Source organism: Oryctolagus cuniculus, chromosome 5 (assembly GCF_051225735.1).
Source record: "Oryctolagus cuniculus isolate XC-2025 breed Fujian yellow rabbit chromosome 5, ASM5122573v1, whole genome shotgun sequence".
Taxonomy (NCBI): Eukaryota; Metazoa; Chordata; class Mammalia; order Lagomorpha; family Leporidae; genus Oryctolagus; species Oryctolagus cuniculus.
In genome coordinates, this window is record NC_142871.1 from 2,527,137 (window position 1) to 2,553,401 (window position 26,265).

Below are 26,265 nucleotides of genomic sequence, written 5' to 3' on the forward strand. Positions count from 1 at the left end.
GCGGGAGCCGTCTACACAGCGCTTCGGGAGCAGAGGGCGGGAGCCGTCTACACAGCGCTTCGGGAGCAGAGGGCGGGAGCCGTCTACACAGTGCTTTCGGGAGCAGAGGGTGAGAGCCGTCTACACAGTGCTTTTGGGAGCAGAGGGTGGGAGCCGTCTACACAGTGCTTCGGGAGCAGAGGGTGGGAGCCGTCTACACAGTGCTTCAGGAGCAGAGGGCGGGAGCCGTCTACACAGTGCTTCGGGAGCAGAGGGTGGGAGCCGTCTACACAGTGCTTCGGGAGCAGAGGGTGGGAGCCGTCTACACAGTGTTTCGGGAGCAGAGGGTGGGAGCCGTCCACACAGCGCTTCCCTTGTTTCGGGTGGGAGTGACCCGGGGGTGACTGCAGGAACAGGGCGATGTCGCAGGCGCTGTGTCAACGTGATGCCGTTCACACGGGCACAGCAGCAGCCGTGGATTTGCTGTCTGCCGGGTCCTGGCACAAACTCCCGTGGATACCGAGGGGCGGCTCAGTGGGTCCCTGAGCCAACCTCAGGACTGCAGGGCGGAGGTTCTGGATGTCTGGCTGGCTGGCTGGCTATCTCTGTATCTATCATCTACCCTTCGATGACCCACCTCTGTATCTATCATCTACTATCTTTGAGGCTCTCCGTGTCCTGTGTTACTCTCTTGCCCTGGAATACCCAACATAAAACATGATTGCAAATATTTTTCAGCTGTTCCAAAGAGGAGCTGGTACTCAAGCACTAGTAGGAGATAAGATTTTTGTTATTATTTTTATTTTTTTAGTACTTATTTTTATTTGAAAGGCAGAGTTACACAAAGAAAGGGAGAGACACACAGAGAGATCTTCTACCTGCTGGTTCACTCCCCAGTGGCTGCAACAGCTGGGTCTCCCACGCAGGTGCAGGGGCCCAAGCACTTGGGGCATCTCCCACTGCTTTCCCAGGTGCATTAGCAGGGAGCTGGGTCAGAAGTGGAGCAGCCGGGACTTGAACCGGCGCCCATGTGGGATGCTGGTGTTGCAGGCGACAGCTTCACCTGCTGCACCACGTGCTGCTCTCGGTTTAAATGAATACTGAGCTGCAGTCCGATCCCCCAAGCGTCTGGCCTCTAGGTCTGCGTGGCTGAGCCGCCTGGCTCGTGGACCCACAGTGATGTCATGACCCCCCCCCCCAGGAGTAACTGCGTGGAGCCAAGGTGCCCGTGCCGGGTGTGAGCACGGTGAGTCCTTTCAGAGCCTCTGAGCCCTCAGACACCACCCACAGCCACGGCCGCCTGGGCTGCCACCCTGCTCTCCACACAGGGTGTTCCTGGCCGGGGAGCACTCTTGTGGCCATGCGGTGCACGCCGAAGCATGGGTGCCGTGGATGTCAGCACCCTGCTCAGAGACGCTGACGCCCCGGTCCTGGCTGGACGCTTCGGATTTGGTCTTCACCAGTCTCCCAGGCCTCTGTACACCTCCTCTATGCCCAGTTTCTAGAATCGGCCATCAGATGGGCCTGGGGCTTCTTCCAGCCTCTTCTCCCTGAGGTGTGTGGGGGTCACAGGTCTGGAGCTTTGCACAGGCACCCGCACAGCAGGTGGTTGTCACAGGCAGAGGGAGGGAGAAGACAAGGTGATGGTGGTAATGGTGCTGATAGCGTTGCCACGGCAACACAGCGTGGAGGCCTACTCTGAGATGCTGAGTGCACACACATCAGCCCCATGTGGACACAGCCCTTCTGCATTAATAGGAGATACGATTTTTGTTGTTGTTGTTGTTTAAGTTTTATTTATTTTTATTTAAAAGAGTTACACAGAGAAAGGGAGAGACACAGAGAGAGAATCTCCCATCCACTGATTCATTCCCCAAATGGCCGTAATGACCAGCAGCCAGGAGCTTCTTCCAGTTCTCCCGCATGGGTGCAGGGGCCCAAGCATAATATCAGTTTTTTAATGCAGCAGAAGAGAAAATAACATTCCACAAAGTGTGAGATAGAGCAGGTGCCAGCCCCTATAGCCCCAGCTTCCTTTTGCGGGGGAGGCAGGGGCCTGGAGAGATTTTTCAGCCACTTTGTTAAAGTGGCCCCGTGGCTGGCGCTGTGGCGTAGCGGGTGAAGCCACCATCTGCGATGCTGGCATCCCATATGGACACCGGCTTGTATCCCGGCTGCTCCACTTCTGATCCAGCTCGCTGCTAATGTGTCTGGGAAAGCAGTGGAGGATGGCTAAGCGCTTGGGCCCCTGCACCTTCGGGGGGGGCCTGGAAGACGCTCCTGGCTCCTGGTGGTGTGGCACAGAGGGCAGAGTGCTTGTGTGGGAGCAGCAGGGTTTGTGCAGCTCCTCGGGGGGGAGGAGGAGGAGGATAGAAGTCTCCCCACGTGCCCGGAGGAAATGGAGGCTCCGCCAGGGCTGTGTGCCCCTGTGCCCAGTCCTTGCTGGTTCGCCCAGCTCTGTCCGCTGTGCACGGCACGGGTGTGGCAGGGGTCCCGACGGTGCAGAGGCCTGCAGTCCCAGGATTCTGTTTTCTGGAGTTCACTCCAGGCGAGATATGCAGTCATATCTGTGGGGTGGGGTGACTGTGGGGTGGTGTGACTGTGGGCGAGATATGCAGGAAACACTCAGTGTGGGGACGGGGGAACGGAGCCGTCACAGTCCCTGCACATGCGGATGAGGGCATCAGTGCCCAGCGGGTGGGGCACAGCAGGAGGGGCCAACGCGCCACTGCTCACCTGGGGGTCGGGTCACCACTCCCCAGAGGCCCCTCAAGGCTTCCTGGGGGAGCCAAGGACCAGTGGGGGTAACAGGCCAGGGGGAGCAAGGAGGGACGGGGTGGGTCCTGGGTGAGATCCCAGTGCATCTGAGACCCTGGGTGAGGTCCCGGCGCATCTGGGGTCCTGGGCGAGGTCCCGGCACATCTGGGGTCCTGGGCGAGGTCCCGGCGCATCTGGGGTCCTGGGTGAGGTCTCGGCACATCTAGACCCTGGGTGAGGTCCCGGCGCATCTGGGGTCCTGGGTGAGGTCATGGCATATTTGTAGAGTGTACTGCGGAGAGAGATGAGAAACATGGGGGAGAATTCACCATGGGCCAGGTCAAAATGGGTCTTGGAATTCTCACTAGAGTGTGTGGGCTCTGTCCTCAGGGGAGCTGGGTCCATGGGGTGATTTCCCCAGGGCTGTGCCATGCCACGGGCATCTGGACGAGGGACGGGGTGAGGAGGACCTGACATTGCCACAGCTGCAGAGGTGAGAGCAGTAGGAGAGCAGTTGGGGCAGGGGTGTCAGGTCTGGGTGCCCAGTGCTGGGTCTAAGCGTCTGAGCAGCCAGAGAGGCCATCGCAGGGCCGCTGACCCTGCACCTGGGTGTGTGGAGGCCCATTCTGGCCGTGTCACTCTTGGGATACCTGTGTGACATCCCAGGTTTCTGCCAGTCGGGAGGGAGAGGGAGCTGGAGCCCTGGCATGGGGGCTGTCGGGGTCCGAGGAGCAGTCTAGGGACGGCCGCACGTCGTGGGGGGAGCTACGGCATGGGCGGGCAGGGCTGCTCGGGAGCGGGACAGGGAAGCTGAGGGCCCTGGGGGTGGCCAGAGGAAGGGTGAGAAGGACTTGAAGCGCAGCTGAAGCCCATGGGGGCGTCTGGGCAGAGGACAGCAGAGCTGGATGCAAACATGGCGTGCAGACAGAAGCCCGGTGCGTTAGAGTGTGGCAGCGCCAGTGTCCCCAGCAGCGGGGGAGGGAGCGCTAGACTCCAGAGCTGGAGAACCAACCCAAGTGTGGGCAGTCCCTCCTGGGGGTCAGCGCTGGGGACGAGAGGGCCTGGCGACAGCCGAAGGGAGAGTCGTGGAGACGGATTTACTTAGAAAGTGGAAGAGATTTGAGTATGTTTAAATGATGGCAAGGAATAGATAGAAGTCTCAGGTGCAAGATCAAAAGGGAAGGCAAGACAGGTCCCTGGGGGTGGGAGGCAGGCAGAGCCCACAGCAGAAAAGGGGAGACTCACGGGAGGAGGGAGGGACAGCAGGAACAGGTGCGCAGGAGGAGGAGTCCTAGCAGGAGCAGGTTGTGGGAGGAAAAGGTGTCACAACAGAGACAGGTGCGCAGGAGGAAGGAGGGACAGGTGTGCGGAAGAAGCAGGTGTCACAGCGAAACAGTGTGCAGGAGGCATGGGCTAGAGACCTTGATATGTGGATTTGGGGTTACGCGGTGTAGCCGTGACACCCACCGAGCCACAGAGCAGCTCGTGGTCACCGAGGGCAGGGGCGGGGCGCAGGCAGTGACTGCCATGGGCTCTGGGCTCCTCGCGCTGCGGAGTGCACCGTAGGACTGGCTAGGGCGTCGGTCACATCAGCTTCCCAGGCACAGGAACCGCTGAACCACCGGCTGTAAATGGGGGTTTGGGGAGTCCTCGGCTCGTGAGTTAAGGCTCTGGATTTCAGTAGGGACTGGGCCAGCGCCAGGACAGACAAGGACACACTGCACTGGCAGAGAGGAGGCTGCTGTCCTCCTGTCCCCAACCTTGCACAAGCCGCCTGCTCAGGGCTCACCCTGCCCAGCCCCAGCCTCAGAATGCAACACCAGGCCCTGCCCTGGACAGTGAAGCCCAGCCCAGGGCTGACTGTGGGACGGGGTGACTGTGGGACGGGGTGACTGTGGGCAGGGGTGACTGTGGGACGGGGTGACTGTGGGCAGGGGTGACTGTGGGACGGTGTGACTGTGGGGTGGGGTGACTGTGGGACGGGGTGATGTGGGGTGGGGTGATGTGGGGATGGGGTGACTGTGGGCAGGGGTCACTTGCGGGAGCTGGGAGTGACTGCCGGGTTCCGTGAAGGAGCTGACGTCACAGTGGGCGGAGTCGTCGCACCGCAGGGCCGTGGCCAGTGGCAGGAGTGGTCAGCTGTGTCAATGTCTAATTCCGGCAGAGCTAACCGTTTCTCGGAGCACAATGTCGCAGATGCTTTTAAAGTCAGCTTTATTTCACGTAAGTGAACGCATGTGGAAAGCTCCCCGCAGCCGCGGTCGCCGCCCGACGTCACAAAGCCCGCGATGACCGACCCCCGCTATGACGTCACGGCCGCGGGCTCGCGCTCGCCGACTCCGGCTCCGCGGCGCCCTCTGGCGGAGCAGCGGGGAAGAGGCGCGGCTCACAGAGCCGAGGCCCGGATCCGACTCCGCGCAGCCTCGGGACACTGGGGTTCCTGCCGCCCCCGTGGGTTTAAGTCGAGAAGTCCGAGGTGTGGACAGAGGCTGTGTGTGACCTCGCGGGCCCGGGGAGACGCCGCGCTCCCCGCGACGCCACCCACGGCCCCCGGCCAGCGGCCCCCAGGCGGAGCAGCTTAGAGCTCATGAGGCCCTAGGGAGAAGTCCCCGCGTGCAGAGCCGCCGCGGGATGCGGGGTACCCGTGTGCAGAGCCGCCCTGGGGTTCAGGGGTTCCCGTGTGCAGAGCCGCCCCGGGGTTCAGGGGTCCCCGCGTGCAGAGCTGCCCCGGGGTTCAGGGGTCCCCGCGTGCAGAGCGGCTCTGGGGTTCATGGGTCCCCACGTGCAGAGCCGCCCTGGGGCTCGGGGTCCCCACGTGCAGAGCCGCCCTGGGGTTCAGGGGTCCCTACGTGCAGAGCCGCCCCGGGGTTCAGGGGTCCCTACGTGCAGAGCCGCCCCGGGGTTCAGGGGTCCCCGCGTGCAGAGCCACCCCGGGGTTCGGGGTCCCCGCGTGCAGAGCTGCCCTGGGGCTCGGGGTCCCCGCGTGCAGAGCCGCCCTGGGGCTCGGGGTCCCCGCGTGCAGAGCCGCCCTGGGGTTCGGGGTCCCCGCGTGCAGAGCTGCCCTGGGGTTCAGGGTCCCCGCGTGCAGAGCCGCCCTGGAGTTTGGGGTCCCCGCGTGCAGAGACGCGCGTGTTCAGAGGATCCCTGTGTGGAGGGGTCCAGGTGCACCCGCTCACCCGAATTCCCCAGCGCAGCGGTGGGCGGGGCTGAGCGGAAGTGAAGACCCCGCCCCCTCACCTCTGTCCTGGAGTAAAGGACACAGAGCTCAAACCCCACAGCTCCGGCTGGGGAAGCTGCAGACCCCTCCCCGGGTGAAAACCTGGGGTGAAACAGGGATGTGGGCGGGGACACATGGACACATGCAAGACACATATGATCACGCACAGACACAATCACATAACACAGACACAATACACACAATCATACACATGGACACACATGACGACACCCGTGGACACACAGTCACGCACATGGATACACATGATCACACACATGGACACACATGACACCCATGAACACACAGTCACACACATGGACACACGACCAACACCCACGACGCAGAGTCACATGGGCACACACAGGGACACACGATACCCACAGACCCAATCGCACACAACCATACACATGGACACACATAGACACATGAACAGACACACAGGCATGCAGATACACAGGTACATGTGGGCACATGGACACACACAGATACACAAACACGCAGACACACATGGGCACACACAGGGACACACGCACACACACGCTCAGACAGGAGCCAGGACTCGCTGTGCACAGGGACTCCATGGAGGCTGGGGTGAAACGGGGCCACACCAGGGGCCTCTGCAGAGCACAGGAGCCGAGGAGGGCCTGGCCTGAGGGGCCTGCAGCTGTGGCTTCCATCTAACCAGGGCGGGGGATGTCGGCCCCGCCCCGGGCTGTCTGCACCCTCAAATCAGGATCTGGCCCGCCAAGGCGGCCAGGTGCAGCAGGCCAGCGTTTCAGCTGCAAGTCTGTTTGGCCCAGGATGACCACAGACGCCCGCAGCAGCGAGCTGTGAGGTGGGAAGAAGCCGCCTTGAGCCCAAGGACACCATTTACCCGAGGAAGCCAGGAGAGGAAACCACAGCTGCGGTGTCCCGGTGGTCTCTGTGGAAGGCGCACCTGCCCGGGGTCGGGCTGACCTGGCACCGTGTGGCTACTGCGGCGCTGTGAGACTGGGGGCCCCCGCTGTGTCCTGGGTTGGGGTGAAGCCCAGAGAAGCAGCAGGAAGGTCCCCGTGCACGGAGGCATGAGCCCCAGGCTCTCAGGAGAGGCGGGGGCTGAACAGGGCGAGGACATGCTGTGCCTCGTGGAGAACAGGTGGGGAAGTGAGATGAACCCAGGATGAGTGACAGCGACAGCCCACAGCCCACAGCCCACACTCCTGTGCGGGATTCCAGCCTTGTAAATGCATCTGATGAAATCAGACAGGCAGGAGCCAGCTCCAGGATGGGAAACTAGCAGAGAGCCCAACTGTGCAGCCATTGGTGGCACGAGCCCCTGGAACAAACACTCATTTCATGGGTTTTAATGCAGGCACTTTTTTTTTTTTTTTTTTTTTTTTTTTTTTACAAGCAGAGTGGATAGTGAGAGAGAGAGAGACAGAGAGAAAGGTCTTCCTTTGCTGTTGGTTCACCCTCCAATGGCCACCGCGGCCGGCACGCTGCGTCCGGCGCACCGCGCTGATCCGATGGCAGGAGCCAGGTGCTTCTCCTGGTCTCCCATGGGGTGCAGGGCCCAAGCACTTGGGCCATCCTCCACTGCACTCCCGGGCCACAGCAGAGAGCTGGCCTGGAAGAGGGGCAACCGGGACAGAATCCGGCGCCCCGACTGGGACTAGAACCCGGTGTGCCGGCGCCGCAAGGCGGAGGATTAGCCTAGTGAGCCGCGGCGCCGGCCTAATGGAGGTACTTTTATTACCTTGTTGTTCTGGGCCAAGCAGAGGTATATACACAAAGGGATCTTAATAATTCTATTGTTTGTAATAACTCTGGAATCAATGCTTTAGAATCATGTATGGGGCCAGCGCTGCAGTGCAGTAGGTTAATCCTCCACCTGGAGGCCAGCAGAGGGTTTGAGTCCTGGCTGCTCCACTTCCAATCCAGCTCCCTGCTTATGCACCTGGGAAAGCAGTGGGAGGTGGCTCAAGTCCTTGGGCCCCTGCACCCACGTGGGAGACCCAGATGAAGCTCTTGACTCCTAGCTTTGGCCTGGCCCAGCCCCAGCTGTTGCAACCATTTGGGGAGTGAACCAGTGGATCGAAGAGTCTCTCCCTCTCTCTATCTCTCCCTCTCTCTTTCCTCTCCCTCCTCTCTTTGCAACTCTGCCTTTCAAATAAGAGTAAAAGTAAATCTTAAAAGAAAAAAGGAGAAGGCAAGCCTGGACAGACCCATAACGGGAACAGAAGCGACACTGCAGGGCTGTTTTCTGGGGACAGCATGCTGGTGTCACAGCAGAGGCGGCGCTGGCAGGGAGCTGGAGTCAGGACTTGGAGCCTGGAGCCCAACCCAGGAGCTGGCGGTGGGAGCTGGGGTCTCAGCCAGCAGCGAAGCAGCTGCCGACCTCACTGTGACCATTAGGATGCAGCAGCGTGAGCACCCAGGTCAGCACGGGTGAGCAGGGGAGAAGGTGGACCCTCAGGACAGCAGCCGGCACCAAGCCCTGGGCAGCACCAAGCCCTGGGCAGCACCAAGTCCTGGGCAGCACCAAGCCCTGGGCAGCACCAAGTCCTGGGCAGCACCAAGCCCTGGGCAGCACCAAGTCCTGGGCAGAACCAAGCCCTGGGCGGCACCAAGCCCTGGGCAGCACCAAGTCCTGGCTGGCACCAAGTCCTGGGTGACACCAAGCCCTGGGCAGCACCGAGTCCTGGGCAGCACCGAGTCCTGGGCAGCACCAAGTCCTGGGCATCACCCGCCCTGGACGGCACCAAGTCCTGGGCGTCACCAAGCCCTGGGCAGCACCAAGTCCTGGCTGGCACCAAGCCCTGGACAGCACCAAGTCCTGGGCAGCACCAAGCCCTGGGCAGCACCAAGTCCTGGCCGGCACCAAGCCCTGGGCGTCACCAAGTCCTGGGCAGCACCAAGTCCTGGGCGGCACCAATCCCTGGGCAGCACCAAGTCCTGGGCGACAGCAAGCCCTGGGCAGCACCAAGTCCTGGGCAGCACCAAGTCCTGGGCATCACCAAGTCCTGGGCGTCACCAAGCCCTGGGCAGCACCAAGTCCTGGCCGGCACCAAGCCCTGGGCGGCACCAAGTCCTGGGCAGCACCAAGTCCTGGGCGGCATCAATCCCTGGGCAGCACCAAGTCCTGGGCGACAGCAAGCCCTGGGCAGCACCAAGTCCTGGGCAGCACCAAGTCCTGGGCATCACCAAGTCCTGGGCGTCACCAAGCCCTGGGCAGCACCAAGTCCTGGGCGTCACCAAGTCCTGGGCAGCACCAAGCCCTGGGCAGCACCAAGTCCTGGCTGGCACCAAGCCCTGGGCGTCACCAAGTCCTGGCTGGCACCAATCCTGGGCAGCACCAAGTCCTGGCCAGCACTAAGTCCTGGGCAGCACCAAGTCCTGGGCGTCACCAAGCCCTGGGCAGCACCAAGTCCTGGCCGGCACCACGCCCTGGCAGCACCAAGTCCTGGGCAGCACCAAGCCCTGGCCGGCACCAAGTCCTGGGCAGCACCAAGTCCTGGGCGTCACCACGCCCTGGATGGCACCAAGTCCTGGGCAGCACCAAGTCCTGGGCGTGCCACTGCCCTGTGGGCTTTCCTGATCCTCTCAAAGGGCCAGGTCTTTGTTCTCATTTCTGTTCCTTTTCACTTCCTTCATTCTGTTGCAAAACAAGTGATATGAACATTTTCGTTTGCTATAACCTAAATTACAAACTTGCTGCAAAATAGGACTTATATCTCCAAATGGATACACAGGTGTAACTCAGTTCCTATCCAGTGCTGGCAAGACATCTCTGTAGACAGAAACTAGATAGTTTGTATGGAAAGGCAGAGGAACTAAAGTAGCTAAAAATAATTCTGAAAAAGAACGAAGCAGGAGGACCACCCTGCCTGATTTCAAGACTTCTGGAAGCTACAAGAGGCAAGACCTTGCAGTTTCTAAGAAGGGACAGAGAGAGAGAGAGCAATGGGGCAGCCAGAGCTTGACCCACACCAACCAAGCCCAATTGGTTTTAACAAAGGCGCAAAGCAATTCAGTGGAGAAGAGGCAGCAATGTGGCCACCGCAGACAGAAAAGGAACTTCACACCAAGTCTCACACCTTCCCAAAGCCAGATCTTGAAAATCCAGGCAGATGCCTTAGACATCAAAAGCACACAGCCTGTAACAAGGAAAACTGATAAGTTTAATCAAAATCATTTGCTTTGCAAAACCCCTCTCAGGAGGATGAAAAGAGAAGCTGCCGGTTGGGAGTGAATATTTGCAAACTGCATTTTGACGAAGAATTAACATCTAGGCTATTTGTTAAAATCCTTAAAATTCAAGCCTAAAAAGCTTACAACCTGGGGTGGGCCAGGGTAGACTGGCAGTTAAGATGCCCATTAAATTCACTTGTCAAATCAGAGTACAAAAAAGAACCCTGAATGACTGAGAGTGAAACCACACCTTAGGATTGGATTATTCTTACAGTCCTCGGCTATCTTCCTGCGGAGCAGTGGACTTTCTGCTTTTTGCTTGTTGAGCTCTGTGTTTAGTTGAGCATTGGGCCTGTGATTATGAAGTAAATTCAAAGTATGCTGTTGCAAAAATAAAAGAAAAAAAAGAGGAAGGAAGGAGGAGAGAGGGAGGGAGGATGGGGAATATCTTGTGCTCTTAGAATTGTATCTATGAAATAGGAGAAATCTGCCCTCTTTATACAGATAATAAAAAAAGGAACTTTTAAACAAAGACGCGCACAGGTCCCACCATTGCTGACTCCCACTCCTGTTCGTTTCCTGCTAACGTGTACCCTGCCGGGCAGTGGCGATGGTTCAGTTAGGTCACATGGTGAACCCAGATGGCGCTCCCGGCTCCTGGCGTCAGCCTGGCCCAACTCCAGCCATTGTGGGCATTTGGGGAGTGAACCAGCAGATGCAGACTCTATCTCTGTCTGTCTCTGCCTCTCACATTAAAAAAGGAAATAAAAAACTAATTTAAAAAGGACACAACCCAGTGCAAACAAGAGCAAAGGCCTGAGGAAGACATACGGATGGCAAGCGGGTGCCTGGAGAGGCGTTCGGGGCCGTCAGCCTCCGTCACTGCAGATTGAAGTCACAATGAGACGCGGCAAGAACAGCAGAAGTAAACCACCGGTGCTGGTGAGGGTGTGGGAGGCCAGGCTGTTCACAGCGGGCTGGCAGGAATCCGGGGGGTGCATCCACTCTGGACATCGGCCTGGGGGATTCTTAGCAGCTAAACCTGCAGCCGTCGTGTGACCAGCAAGTGCACGGCTGGGCGCCGGCCCAGAGAAGTGGAGACGTGGTTCACACGGACACTTCCACACGGACACTTCCACACGGACGTTCAGACCTGCACACTCGTCATCTCCCGGGAAGCAGCCCTGGGCTGGGGGCATCGCTTGCATTCCCAACTCCTCATCCCGCCTGGGACGTTGGTGTCTGCACCCGGGGAAGCAACAGAAGACGGCCCAAGTGCTTGGGCCCCTGCACCCACGCGGTAGACCCGGAAGAAGCTCCTGGCTCCTGGCTTTGGCCTGGCCCAGCCCTGGCTGTTGTGGCCATCTGGGGAGTGAACCAGAGGATGGAAGATTCTCTCTCTCTCTCTTTCTGTAATTCTGCCTTTCAAAAGAAAAAGAAAAAGAATAATCAGCAAACAATGTTTAAAAGAAGGGAGGGAGGGAGGGAGGGAGGAAGGAAGGAAGGAAGGCAGGAAGAAGGAAAACAGAGGAGGGAAATGCCCGCTGGTTTTGGCTACAGGAAGTCCCTAAGCTGTGCGGGACACCTGGGCGTTCACAGAAGCTCCGACTCCTGGGCAGAGATCCCTGCGCTGTGTGTGAGACCTGCTGCCCGCCAGGACGCATGTCACCGCGGTGCCCGGGGCCCTGTACAGCAGTCCTCTCATTGACAGCAAGTGCACAGTGTGGCACAAGATAGGGCACATTGCCGGGTGTGGCTGCAGACTTGCACCCTCGATGACGTCAGAGCTTTGCTGCCCGGGAGCAGAGCCGCTCAGGGCCGTCTCTGGGATATGAGCAGGTGTAGCAAGCAGGTGGATTCGCAGGTGCAGAATCTGTGGACAGTGCGGATCGACTTTCTCTTAATCCACTTTGCAGCTGGGGGCAAACCCTGGGGTGGTGGCAGAGACCTGATTAAGGGCAGAGGGACAGAGCTCAGGCCCCCTTGATTCCCGGCTTTGCTCCAAGCCCTAGGGGTCTTCACGCTCACCCTGGCTGCGTCCTGTCCCTTCCGCTGCCCCAGGCTGGGAGCTGGCCGCCTGTTGGTGGGTCTGCTTGCCCCAGCGTTGAGGCACCTGGGCTAAAATAAAAAACCTGTTGAGGGAACTGGAAATGAACAAGGAAAGACTCAGCGGATGCCCCTGGGGGAGACGCTGCTCCCAGTGACCTCAGGGTCCTTCTCAGGATCCCGCCTTCCTGGGCCTCCTTTGTGCTAACGCAGGACAGAGAATTAAAGACAAGAAAGCAAAGCCAATTCCAGAAATTAGATGGGCAGGGGCAGGGGCAGGGGCAGGGGCAGGGGCAGGGGATTTGGGATTTGAGTGGGAGGAATGAGGCTGGCTGGACCGAGGTGCTTGTTGGTGTCTGTTGAGGGAGGAGAGGGCAGGGCTGGGGCCACCTGGCGGTGCAGGAGTGGCGAGGGACAGGGCCCTGCAGTGCACACGGTGTGTGCAAGGACCAGGGTTTGTGTGTAGACAGCACAGATTTGCTGGAGACACAGGGGCAGCAGCTGGGGAGGACCGTGTGCCCAGGGATGCTGCACAGGCTGCAGTCAGACACGGAGCTACAGAGAGGGGTGACTCTGCCCAGGTTCACGGCTGATGACTCCCACGTTCCTGATTCGGCCCAAGGCTGCTGTCACTGTGTCACCGCTGGATGGGAGTTCTCTCTGCCTGTCTCTCAAATAAACACATAAAGGGCTCCAGTTGTCTCGCTGGTGGGAGCATCCAGGAATCACACCAGTGCTTCGGGAGCTCTGGTGGCCACTCGGGTCTGCGACCTGGGCTGCCTGGGAGTAGTTACGCAGCCCCCTCAAGACCCTGCAGGAGGCGTTCGTGCCTTTCCCAAGAAGACACGCAGCTGTGGAGATGCACCCTTCCCTAAGCCACTGTGCCGGGCACCCGAATGGAAGTCAGGGCAGGACTGCACTCCCGGCCCCCAGCGCTCCCTCCTCATGAGATTAAAAATACCCCAGAGCCCTTTCTGTTGACAATACTCAGAGCCAAATACCGCCGACCTCGCGGGAGGCTCATTAGCATTCGATTAATATGCGCATAAAACCTTGTCGGGTCCGAGCCCAAATACACAACCCGGGAAGTCAAAGGGGGGCCTTCACACCTTTTGCTGGCTTCCTCCTGAACATTTATTTGTTTTAAAACAACTTCCTTGGCGAATTTCCTTTCTGAAAGAAACTCCTCTCCATTTTAAAGGCGATTGTCCCCTTCCTCCCGGCCTCTGCGGCTCTCTGGGGAGGACTCTTCGCGAGGCCCTGGGGCGCAGCTGGCATTTTCCTGTCCTGCTCTTCAAAGGTGAGGCTCTGTAGGAACCTGGGCGCTGCAAAGCGCTTGGTTTTTACAGACTCTACCCCAATGCCCCACTAATGCTCCTGTTTGCGGGGAGGCGGGGGCTGCCGGGCTGCAGGAGGCTCTGAGCCATGTCCCTGGGAGGAAATCTTGGGAGAACCCCAACGGGCTCTGCGTGGACACTGCCGAATGACTCTGCCACCCCAGCAGCACCCGGTCACTGCGTTCCGGGATGACCGCGGCCGAGAGTGACCACGGAGGAAGAGCCGCTTCTTGGGCAGGGCTGTCACGTCTTTGATGTTTCCCAGAAGTCCCAACAGCTTTTCTGTCTTGCTGACAAAAACCGTCCAGTTCTCAGACCAATTTCTTGAAGCTCAGGGCAGGTTAAAATTTACGTAGTGACTTCATTTTTTTTTTTTTTTGCCCCGTGACCAAAGACGTGAACATCATAAAGTTCGCGTAACTGCAAGAGCAGAGCCGCTCATAGACATAATTTCCTCCGATTCTGTGTCTAAGGGAAGTCGAGCCAGGGAAGGTTGGCCCGACTCCATCCACAAGCCCACCCTCCCTGAGATCCCGTGGGAATATTTACTAAAGGACCCTGCGTTCTGGCCACCTGGAAGTGACTGGAACCGAGGCTAAGGCACAGTCCTCATCCTGTGCTGTCTACCCTCAAAGCGGGAGCGCGGCTGCCTCCTTCAGGTCTAGTTAAGGCTCACCCTGTCCGTTCCAGAAGGTGTGTTCGTGGGAGAAGAGCTGGGTGGGGGCCGGAGGGCGTGGCCACTGGGCATCCTCAGGGCCTGCGCCGCGGTGGTCAGTGCTGAAGTTGCCCGCTGCGGTCTGCGATGGACGCCAAAAGGAGCCGTCTGCAAAATCAGCTTGGGACGCATTTTGCACGGCTGTGTTTGCAAGAGACACGGTGTGAGGGGGCCTTCCATCGTGGGGAACAGCTCCCTGTGTTCACACCTTCTTTCTAGGCGCAGGGATGCAATGGGGAGGGAGGGGGAGAGGGAGGGGATAACGGATCCCAAGGGAGGGAGGGAAGGGGCTTTCCCAGTCGAATCAGGTGACGACTCCCACTTTGGGGTTGGGAGGACTCTGGCCTAGAAGTCAGAGCCAGGAGCGGTGCCACCGTGGGCCTCGCTCAGGTTCTGGGGTCACCAACAAGGTGGGCAACGGCCCCTCCAGCCTGGTGTCCACCTCAGCGCTTCCTTGGTTTGTGACAAGCAGGTGTGCGGGGGCTGCATACCCGCCTGATAGCTGAGTTAATGGACCGGTGTCTCTGCAGGGGAAGCTCCCAGGCGACTGCCGGGGCTCCCGAGGACGGCATCTGTGTCGCGGCCTCTGCCCTGGACACAAGGCCCAGGAGTGCGGAGCCGGGCCCAGTCAGCGGCTTCAGCTCAGGGTCGGGAAGGGAGGGTTCCTGCCAGGTGCACAGCGGTTCCACACAGAATTCCAGGAGGTCCAGCGCGTCGCAGACCATGCAATCGCGTCCTCACCGGCCCCAACCCCGCGGGAAAGAGGAGGCTGAGCCAGGACCCCCTGGGGAAGGCGGAGAGGCCAGGTGGGAGCTTCCTGGCGCCCAGGTTGCAGAGGGCGTCAGTGGCCTGCGGAATCACCGCTCTGCACCGGCTCTCTCTGGCGAGAACTCTGACATCATCCGTGCTGTGATGTGGGGGATGTGCAAGTGCTAGCGTTTGGCAGATGCTCATGGATTTAAAGGGTCACAGCCTTCTTTACTTTCAGCCAGCGTTTTGCAAGGGGGCAGTGTTTCACGCATAGCTCTTCTTGGGAGTGGGTGTTCAGCCCAGCGGTGGCCCCTGTGCCCCACGTGGTCTGAGTTCAAGCCCTGGCTCTGCTCCGGATTCCAGCTTCCTGCTAAGGCAGACCCTGGGAGGCAGCAGGTGCTCAGGGATTTAAAGGGTCACAGCCTTCTTTACTTCCAGCCAGCGTTTTGCAAGGGGGCAGTGTTTCACGAACAGCTCTTCTTGGGAGTGGGTGTTCAGCCCAGCGGTGGCCCCTGTGCCCCACGTTGTCTGAGTTCAAGCCCTGGCTCTGCTCCGGATTCCAGCTTCCTGCTAAGGCAGACCCTGGGAGGCAGCAGGTGCTCAGGGATTGGATTCCTGCACCCACGTCAGCGCTCAGACCCGGCTCCAGCATCTGGGGAGTGAACCAGCAGATGGAAGCTCTCTCTGTCTCAATAAATGCTTAGAATTTTAATGTCTCGATGACATTTGCAGAAGCAGATAATGAAAAATAAGTATCAGTAATAGAAAAATGATTCTAGCTAACTATTTCTGATGCCAGCAGTAATTTAATATATTTCAAAAATAAAAACTATTTGTTTTGCTATTTTTACATATATTAAGGACACAGTAAATACCAGTTTCATGGGTTTTGCTTAAAAAACATCAAAATAGGGACTGGTATTTGGCCTTCTGTTTGAACGTCAGTCCCACATCCAAGTCCCACGTCAGGGTACCTGGGTGTGACTCCTGGCTCCCGCTCCCGACCCCGGCTCTCACTAACACAGAGCCCGGGTGGGGGGCACCGCAGGACAGCTCAGATCCTGGGTTCCTGCCACCCACACGGCAGACCTGGCTGGAGTTCCTGTCTCCTGGCTTCACCTTGGTCCAGGCCCAACTGTTCAGGGCATTTGAGGAGTGAATTAGCACACCAGGGGCTCTCTGTCTATCTGTTTCTCTCTCTCTGCCTCCCAAATAAATGAATAAAAAAAAAACCTGCCATAATAACTGATTGTTTGATGAAAATGGGGCTTCCTGCTAAATAAGTACCCAAAGGGTTGATGATTTCTGTAGCCACCATGGCAATGTATGTTCGTGCCTGTGCCATGAGGTAGGGCGTAAGTCTCTTCTCCTTCCGGCTGTCACATGGCTGAGCCAGGCCTAGAACCCAGGGATGAATGAGAATAGTGGACATAGATGAGCAAATTCAACTTCGCCATGAACTTACAGTCCCTTGCGCTACCGTATGACTATCAGAGCAGCCAAAGTCAAAATGATCACCGAACTGGGCAGACGGTGGGGAGACAAGTGAGGAGAAGAGAGAAGCCAGACCAGCGGCCTCCTTCTGGAAGGAGGCGGGAGCTACGCGACTGTCCTCACCCTGGGCCCAGGGGGGCCACTTCTGGAATCAGAGAAGGGATTTGTAACGGTGCTGCTGGTAACAGCCGAGTTGGCAGTAACTCAAGTGTCCCGTGTTGGCCATCGCCGTTGTTACACCGCATCGCATCTGCCTTTTCACATGGCGTCTGTTTCTGGCTAGATGGACGTCTGAAGGCAGGGATCACATCCTGGTTATTTTTGTGTTCTTCATATTTGGTAAGGCCTGGCATAGAAATGACAAATAGGCTGTCGCTGCAGCTCACTAGGCTAATCCTCCGCCTGCGGCACCAGCACACCGGATTCTAGTCCCGGTCGGGGCGCCGGATTCTGTCCCGGTTGCCCCCCTTCCAGGCCAGCTCTCTGCTGTGGCCTGGGAGTGCAGTGGAGGATGGCCCAAGTGCTTGGGCCCTGCACCTGCATGGGAGACCAGGATAAGTACCTGGCTCCTGGCTTCGGATCAGCGCGATACGCCAGCCACAGCGGCCATTGCGGGGTGAACCAACGGCAAAAGGAAGACCTTTCTCTGTCTCTCTCTCACTGTCCACTCTGCCTGTAAAAAAAAAAAAAAAAAAAAAAAAAAAGAAATGACAAAAAAATGCCCAGTGGACCTGAATTGAGCTAAATAGTAGAATCTGATCTTGCCATAAACAGTATGAAAAACCAATCTACGTTGTACAGAATAAGGACGGGTCATAATTACGAAACCAAAGCAGCAAAGGTGCACACTGATGCCAACCAGGGAAGCCGTCTGGTGCAGGAGGGTGTTGTCACGTGGGAGAAAGCCCGGCCTGCAACAGCAGTGCGGCGGTGTGGGTGCGGTTGCCTTCCTCAACACCCGCGTTCTTACCGCGAAACCAAGTGTGTACAGGCCCTGTGGTTTTGAACGGACACGGTACACAGCTCCAGGCCTTTCAGCTCAGACAGAACGTGGAGAGCTCTGCTCCCTGGCAGTTCTGAACCAGGCGGGAGAAGCCTGGGTTAGGTCTCAAGGCCTGGACGGATTCTCCCGCTAGACCCTTGGTTCCACCCAGCGAGTCCTCCGCTGGCCGGGAAGGCAGCGCCAGGCTGCAGCTGCGCAGTTGCTCAAGCTCCCGGCCGTAGGACTGGGGCCACACGGGCGCCTTCCATTCATGCTTGTGCCAATCCCTTCTGCAGGGGATTTTCACAAAAACCTCTGTGCCTGCGAACCTCAGTGCATCCACTCCATGAGCTCCCAACAAATGAAAATGAGCGTTGCCAGAGATTTCACCAGGCCAGCGAGCCTGGGCTTCAGTGCCCGAGGGGCCACGTTCCCTCTCAGTTAAGGGGCGAGTGGAGTGGTACAGGTGCTTTCTAGACCTGCGTGGGGAGAGGACCAGCGGACTGTGGCGCTCACACCTCCTCTGCAGTCCACCCGGGACGAAGTGGGGTGGAGCACAGCATTGCTGCTTTTTGAGCCCCTCTGAACAAGCTGACTTCTTAACAGCCACACACATGTGCTAAAGCCTGGAAACTGAGATTTTAGACTCAGTTCTCAAAAGAAGACACAAACGGCCAACAAATACGTGAGAAAATGCTCAACATCACTAGCGACCCGGGAACTGCAAATCAAATCCTCACCTGTCTGAATGGCTGAAACCCAAACACAGAGAGTAACAAATGCTGGCGAGGACGTGGGCAGTGGGGGACACGTGGGCTATGAGGAACACGTGGGCCGTGGGGGACACGTGGGTGGTGGGGGACACGTGGGCTGTGGGGGACACGTGGGCCGTGGGGAACACGTGGGCTGTGGGGGACACGTGGGCTGTGGGGAACACGTGGGCTGTGGGGGACACGTGGGCTGTGGGGTACACGTGGGCCGTGGGGAACACGTGGGCTGTGGGGGACACGTGGGCTGTGGGGGACACGTGGGCCGTGGGGAACACGTGGGCTGTGGGGGACACGTGGGCTGTGGGGAACACGTGGGCTGTGGGGGACACGTGGGCTGTGGGGTACACGTGGGCCGTGGGGAACACGTGGGCGGTGGGGTACACGTGGGCTGTGGGGTACACGTGGGCCGTGGGGAACACGTGGGCTGTGGGGGACACGTGGGCTGTGGGGGACACGTGGGCCGTGGGGAACATGTGGGAGGTGGGGAACACGTGGGCCGTGGGGGACACGTGAGCCATGGGGAACATGTGGGAGGTGGGGAACACGTAGGCTGTGGGGGACACATGAGCCGTGGGGAACATGTGGGAGGTGGGGAACACGTAGGCTGTGGGGAGCACGTGGGCCGTGGGGGACACGTGGGCTGTGGGGAACATGTGGGCAGTGGGGGACACGTGGGAGGTGGAGGACACGTGGGCAGTGGGGGACACCTGGGCCGTGGGGAACACGTGGGAGGTGGGGGACACGTGGCCTGTGGGGAACACGTGGGCCGTGGGGGACACGTGGCCTGTGGGGAACACGTGGGCCATGGGGATCACCTGGGCCGTGGGGGACACGTGGGCGGTGGGGGACACCTGGGCCGTGGGGAGCACGTGGGCCGTGGGGGACACGTGGGCCGTGGGGAACACGTGGGCGGTGGGGAACACGTGGGCGGTGGGGGACACCTGGGCCGTGGGGGACACGTGGGCCATGGGGGACACCTGGGCTGTGGGGATCACCTGGGCCGTGGGGGACACGTGGGCCGTGGGGAACACGTGGGCGGTGGGGGACACCTGGGCCGTGGGGGACACGTGGGCCATGGGGGACACCTGGGCTGTGGGGAACACCTGGGCCGTGGGGGACACCTGGGCCATGGGGAACACGTGCGTGGTGGGGAACACGTGGGCAGTGGGGAACACCTGGGCCGTGGGGGACACGTGGGCCGTGGGGGATACGTGGGCCGTGGGGGACACGTGGGCTGTGGGGAACACATGGGCCGTGGGGAACACGTGGGCCATGGGGGACACGTGGGCTATGTGGAACAAGTGGGCTGTGGGGGACACGTGCGCGGTGGGGAACTCATGGGCCGTGGGGGACACGTGGGCCGTGGGGAACACGTGGGCTACGTGGGCCGTGGGGATCACCTGAGCCGTGGGGGACACGTGGGCCGTGGGGAACTCGTACACGCACCCTTGGTGGGAATGTAAATTAGGGCGGCCACTGTGGAACACCCTTTGGAGATTGCTTCAGAAACTAGACACAGACTTGCCAAATGATCCAGCAATCCCACTGCTGGGTTTATGCCCAAAAGATATGAACATATTGTATCAGAGATACTGGCACCACCACTGTTGCCCCCAAACACCCAAACTAGTGGGAGGCGTTGCTGTGGAACCCCTAACCCGGTCTGCTCACCCTCACTGATGTGGGGTGGAGGAAGAAGGCAGTGTTTACCGCACGGCGCAGAGCAGGCAGCAGGGCAGCCGGGGCTGAGTTCCCAGCTCCCCGAGCAGTGAGGGGTGAGGGGCTTGTGGACTGACACTGGGGCTGAGAGGTGCGTGGTCAGCTCGTGTCCAGGGGCCTGCTTGGCCAGTGGTGCCCGTGCCCTGTCTTTGATGGGTCAGTGATGTGCTTTCTAGAGAATCCATGGTGGCCAGGCGGGCTGCGGTTGGTCTGGGGGTTACATGCAGGGGGCAGCTACATTCTGCCTGGACGTGGAATCCCCTACACCAGTCATCCCAGCATGGGCCAGCAAGGTTCTTACCTACTGGAGGAGCCGAGGGCTCCCGAGTCAGTGATGAGAGCCTCGTGGGGCCGCCTGTGTCACCCCCTGGAGTCAGTGACCTCCCTCTGATGGACAGGCGAGGGACCTGGGCTTCGGGGGGCAGAGGAGAGTCAGGATCTGGCTTTTACATTGTGGGGGTTCGGTTTCACCATGTTTATGGCAGCCTCTTCACAACAGCCAAAATTTGGAATGAACCGAGGTGTCCATCCCCAGATGAGCCGATAGAGAAAATGCGGCACACATACACAGGGCACTATTATTCAGCCATAAAAAGAAGGAAATTCTACCATTTGCAGCAAAATGGACACAACTGGAGGACGTCATGTTGTGTGTAATAAGCCAGACCCAGAAAGACTAATACCACATGTTCTCCCTTGTATGTGGGAGCCAAAACGGAGCTACACTTTTAAAAAACAAACAAAAATACCTGTCTGTGTGCATCAGCATTGCTGCAAATATAATTTTGTGAAGCTTTGTTTTCCACCTTTGTCAAACCAGTGGTTAAGAATGTTCTACTTCTATAGTTTTAATGATCTGTGATTACTTTAAAATGTACCGTATATGGGTGAAATGGTCATTTTTCCATTCCATTACTGTTTTTTTAAAAGATTTATTTATTTGAAAGAGTTACACAGAGAGAGGAGAGGCAGAGACAGAGAGACAGAGAGAGAGAGAGAGGTCTTCCAACCGCTAGTTCACTCCCCAAATGGCCACAAGCTCCAAAGCCAGGAGCCAGAGCTTCTTCCAGGTCTCCCACGTGGGTGCAGAGGACCAAGGACCTAGGCCATTTTCTACTGCTTTCCCAGGCCACAGCAGAGAGCTGGATCAGAAGTGGAGCAGCTGGGACTCGAACCAGCGCCCATATGGGATGCCGGCACTGCAGGTGGTGGCTCTACCCACTGCGCCACAGCGCTGGCCCCTCAATTCCTGTTCAAAGCAATTGTCTATATTCCTGCTAAACTAGGGGCTTCTTGCTTTTTACTCGTTAAACTTCCTGTTCGCTGGAGTACTAAGCCTTCTTTCTGTACTGTGAAGTTAAAATATGTTATCTCAAAAACTAGACAGAAAGGGACCAGGAAGGAGGGTGGGAGGGGAATACCACGTCTTGGAATTGCATCTGCAAACCACATCGGATCTGTTGAACACTGGACTGAAGAGCCCAGTCACCCAGCCCACTCTGCGGAGACGCCTCGGCCCCCGGAGCAGCTCGGCTGGTTTAGAGCCACATCCCTGCTGTAAATACTCCATACGGAATTCGAGGGATTTAGGTCCCGGTTCAACGACAGCGATGTCGCTGCTGAGCCGGGAACACAGCACGGGCAATGCAGCCGCGGAAACCACCGAACGCGATCGGCGGGGAGAGGCGGCGGAGCTGAGCGGGGCAGGACGGCAGAGGCGGGCAGGACGGCAGCGCGAGGCCGGCTCCACGCACGCTCCGCGCCGGCTTTGCGGGGCTACTCGGGTAACGCTATCCGACCCACGCGTCCGCCATGACCGCGACCATCAGCGCCGTCCTCTTCTTCCACAGGGGGACTGTCCACGTGCGAGGCAGTCCTAGGAAGACGTGCCCCAGCCACCTGCTTGCCGGGCGCTGCGGGATCCGCCCGGAACCCCGTCCCCGCGCCCTTCCCCACCTTCCCCACGTCTAACCCCACCCCACCCCCACCCCCGGGCGCCAGGGCGCCGTCCCCGGAATCCCTCAGCCCAGCTCCGTGTGTGGCCTACTCCTGACCCCCGGGAGCGGGGACGCGGGGCTCCCACGGCTCTGAGAGCCGCTGTGGGCACCGGCTGACCGCTGGGGGTCACTGCTGGGCGGACAGAGGAGGGCGGGCGGCCGAGGCCGCGGGCCTGGGGGACGCTCAGGGCTGGGGCAGACGCTGCGCCCCTGCGGGGGTCTGGAGACCCGGGAGGAGGAAGCGGCCCGCTTGTGTGCGTCCGAATCCTCCCCATCGGGGGCAGCGCCGCCTTTTAAAGCCCGAAGACCCTAAGTAGCTGGAAAAGCACTTTGGAGCGCTTACGTTTTGGGCGGGTGCGAAGGGAGCTGTGTCCACTCGGGACGCCGCTGGCTTCAGAGGCTCCCTGGAGCCCTTTCGGGGGTCGCCCTGCCCCGTGGAGTCGCGGCCGGCCCCACCCCCTCAATTGCGGCTCCCCGCAGCCTGGCCGGGCCGCGGAACCCCAGTTCCCCTTTTTGCCGCTGGAGCTTGGGGTTGCGCCGGGAGCCGCTGCAGGCCCTAATGGCGCAGATTTGAAGGGGAAGCGAGAAAGACTACAAACGGGTTTATGGGCCTGCCAGCGGGACCCTGAGCTCCAAATTGCGGGGGCAGTAGACCCCGGTGTCTCGGGGCGCGGGCGGGGCGCGCGGCGGGTGGCGGACCCCGCTGCGCCCTCATTAGCGCCCGCTCCGCTCAATGGCTTCCTGTGGCTGGCTGTTTACTTGTCATTTGTTGCCAGCTTTGTTTCCCAGCTACCGAAGCCAAGGCCTTCTACCGCCGCTTTCCCCTCTTCTGCAGCCTCGGCTCGGGCCGCGCGTCCCGGTCCCCGTCCCCACCGCGCTCCCGCGTCTGCCTGGCGGCACGGGGGTCCCGGGACCGTCCCCAAGGCATCGCCCTGGGCACGGCTTCACCCTCGCAGCGACTCGGGAGTAGGGGGCAGGGACCCCAGCGCAGTCCCTTGGGCTGGGAGCAGGGGCAGCGCCTGTCCCACCAGCCTCGCAGGACCCCAGCACCGCGACCCCCAGAGCCACCGCAGGTCCGAGGACTGGGGGAGGGGCGTCTGTCCCTGCTGGAAGAAGCGGCCCCGACGCCCCCCAGCCAGAGTCAGTGCGATTAATGCTGACTGCTATGCACGCCTGATTTTATTCTTTTTAATTTGTTAAACAAATGTGCAGGCGGCAGCAGCTGTGGGCAGGCCTCCCACCCAGGCCCCTCAGACGAGGCCAGGGCAGTATGGGAGCATCTCCGGCTCTCAGCACCACCTACTTACTCTGAAAGATCCAGATCTCCAGAAAGAAGACAAAAAGGGGTCACAGAGGGTGTGGCCTGCAGCTAAGGTTCTGTCCGCAATGCCGGCATCCCATATGAATGCAGGTTCGAGTCCTGGCTGCTCCACTTCTGATCCAGCTTCCTGCTGTGGCCTGGGAAAGCAGCTGAAGATGGCCCAAGTGCTGGGTCCCTGCACCCGTGTGGGAGACCCAGGAAGAAGCTCCTGGCTCCTGGCTTCAGATCAACCCAGCTCCAGCCACTGTGGCCATTTGGGGAGTGAACCAGCAGATGGAAGACCTCTCTCTGTCTCTCGCCCTTCCCCTCTCTCTCTGTAACTGTCTTAAAAGTAAATACATCTTAAAAAAAAAAAAAAGGTCACACAGCAACCAAGCCCAAGGGACCCAGTTCATCTGAGCCTGCAGGACAAGAATCGCCTCCGTTTTAGCCCTGAAAGGAAAGGAGCAAGGGCACTGTGTTCTGTTTCTGCCGTCTCAGCCTCTTCTGACTCTAGACGGGCAGGTGAAGCCGAGCGAATCCATAACCAAATGTGTTGTAATTCTGTCTTCCGACAAGTTGGACTGGGCGGTGAGACTGCCAAGTTGTAAAGCTGTGGGTGCAGGGGAGAGTTGTGGGGGGCACGCTGGAATCCATTGCCGAAGACGGCGAGACACGGGATGGCGCTGACGGGAGGCGGAAGCCTGGTGTCTGTCTTCCACGAAGCGGGCACACGCGTGCTCCTGTGTGACCCGGGCTGCAGACCCGAGTCCCCAGGGCAAAGGGAGACAGGATGAGGCTGGCATTTTTATGGGAACGGCATCTCGGCTTCTCCCTGTCCTTCTCCAACCTGGTTCCCTGCTTCTCCTTCCTCCCTTGTCTCCCTTCTAAGTACTAACCAGGCCTGACCTGCCTAGCTTCCAGGGCCCATACGGGGTGGTGTGGCTGTAGAAAGTGGTTCCTGTCTTCCAGTGTCTTGGCCTCCCAAGTTTCCCCCTATATCAACTCCCATACAAGAAGAAAGAAAGGCGACTAGTCTACCCGCTCTCAAATCTTCCACTTTGACTTTTAAAATATAAACGAATCCTAGACTAGGGGCGGGGATTTTCAAAGGGGCGATGGGTGACGGTCCTTTTATACAACCTGGGCTCAGTGATGTTGGAGGTGACTCGTCCCCTGGGCAGCTGTGGTACCCAGATGCTGCCCTCTGTGCTGAGGAAGGGGGCTTGCATCTTTAAATCATCTGTTGGCTTGTAACTTGTGGGGAGCAGCCCGGACTGGACTGAGTTACTGGAATTAAGACTTATTCTATGCATCTGCTCTCCCACAATATGGCGCTGGGAGAGGAGAAAACAGCTTCCGCACAGCTGCCTCCAGTTCAACCAATAAACTGTAGGACTTGCTCCTGATTGGAGGAGAGCAGCGTACTCGGCGTGTGGGCAGCCGAGTTAGGATTGGCGGAGGAGGACTATAAAGGAGGAGAGAGACGGCATGCACCGGGAACATCTATGGGGAACATCTAAGGGAACCCGTGCAGCCCCCGAGAAGAGCCGGCCGGCGGTGTGCCGCTCCCCTGCGGAAGTGGGGAATGTGGCCAGGGGGAACTGCCCTTCCACGGAGGTGGAAGGGATAGTAGCCAACCCGGGAAGAGCCAGCAGCAAACCCGGGGAGGGCCGAGCAGACAGAAAGAACAGCGCAGGGTCCTGTGTCGTTCCTCCACAAAGAGGGGGAGCGACATAACTGGCCGTGAAAAGTGCCCCTGCTTTGCCCCTGTTGTCTCCGAAAGTCAGCTCGTAGGGTGGCAGAGCGAGATGACTGGAGTCTTCTTCGTTCAATTTTGAAACATTTGTATCAGGTAAATATACTTCATGTAGTTTGTATATTCAGGTTTAGGAGCACAGTGATCCCCCCCCCGCCCGCCCTCCCTCACCCCTGTCTTATTCTTTCTTTTATCTTTTACAATGACACACTTGCAGTTTACTTTATAGTCATAAGCTTAACCGTCCACGAAGCAAAGACTTCAGCAAATAGTAAAAAGAAAACCCTGGTCCTCAACAGGGTTGAACAATCATCCAGCCTCAAACGTCAGTTTCGCTCGCCGCATCACGCTTTCCGGGCTCTGGGTTAGCACGGGGCAGGTAGACAGGCGGCGTTGTCTTGTGGGGACTGCTGGCTGCGCTAGGCACAGAGATTTCCAGCTGCATCTGCTTTGTTGGGGAAGACCGGGCTTCGTCTTTTTGATGGCTGAGTAGAGCTCCATGGTGTATGCAAACCACAGTTTCTTCACCCAGTCCCCAGCTGATGGGATCTGGTTGATTCCGTACCTTGTTGCTCTGAATTGGGCTGCGGTAAACACGGGGGTGCAGAAAACGCTTCCTTAGGCTGATTGCGTTTCCTTTTGGTAAATTCCCAGGACTGGGGTGGCTGGTCGTGTGGAGGATCCATTTCCAGCTTTCCGAGGCGTCTCCGCACTGCCTTCCACAGCGGCTGCATCAGTTTACGCTCCCACCAGCGGTGGGGGAGGGTACCTTTTCCCCCACTCCCTCGCCAGCCCGCGTTTATTGTTTTTTGGTCCAAATGTGGAGCTGGAGGAACACGAGTGACGACAGATCTCCGGAAGCTGACCGGGAGGACACAGGAACTGGTGCCAAAGCAAAGCTCCAGAATACAGAACTAAAGGTGTGTGTGCTCTCTGCCTTCCCTGCAGTTTTACAGATGTTTCAGCTTTTTAGCAGTCAGTCCTGGGAAGCCTTTGTCTTGTGGTTGGGTTAAGGCTTCAGGACAGCTGGTTTTTAGAGATGGGAGAAGTGTGTTGATTTTTAATATTTTGCTTTCCAGTGAGCTGAGCCTGAGGGGTGCTGCTGTGTGACTCGCTTCCTTTCCTGACCACGGCCAGCAGCAGCGATAATAAAGGCCTTCAGTTCAGGGGAAAAGAACACCTCTGTTTCTCCCCAGGCCCTCCCAGAGCGCCCTCTCGCACCCAAGTGAAAAAACCCATTTTAATAAATGTCGGGTATTTACTTCTTGCTAAG

At 58.7% G+C, this 26,265-nt stretch overlaps 1 long non-coding RNA gene across 4 annotated transcripts; it reads left to right on the forward strand.

Moving 5' to 3' along the window:
* LOC103349956 (uncharacterized) lies at nt 1-26,265 on the forward strand. Of its 4 annotated transcripts, none has more exons than XR_016233537.1 (4): nt 20,832-21,720; nt 23,146-25,088; nt 25,647-25,912; nt 26,072-26,265. It is a non-coding gene; the product is annotated as an uncharacterized LOC103349956 (long non-coding RNA). The 4 variants fall into 4 exon arrangements; XR_016233538.1 differs by having other exon boundaries at nt 20,835-21,720; nt 23,345-25,088; XR_016233539.1 differs by lacking the exons at nt 20,832-21,720; nt 23,146-25,088 and adding an exon at nt 1-109.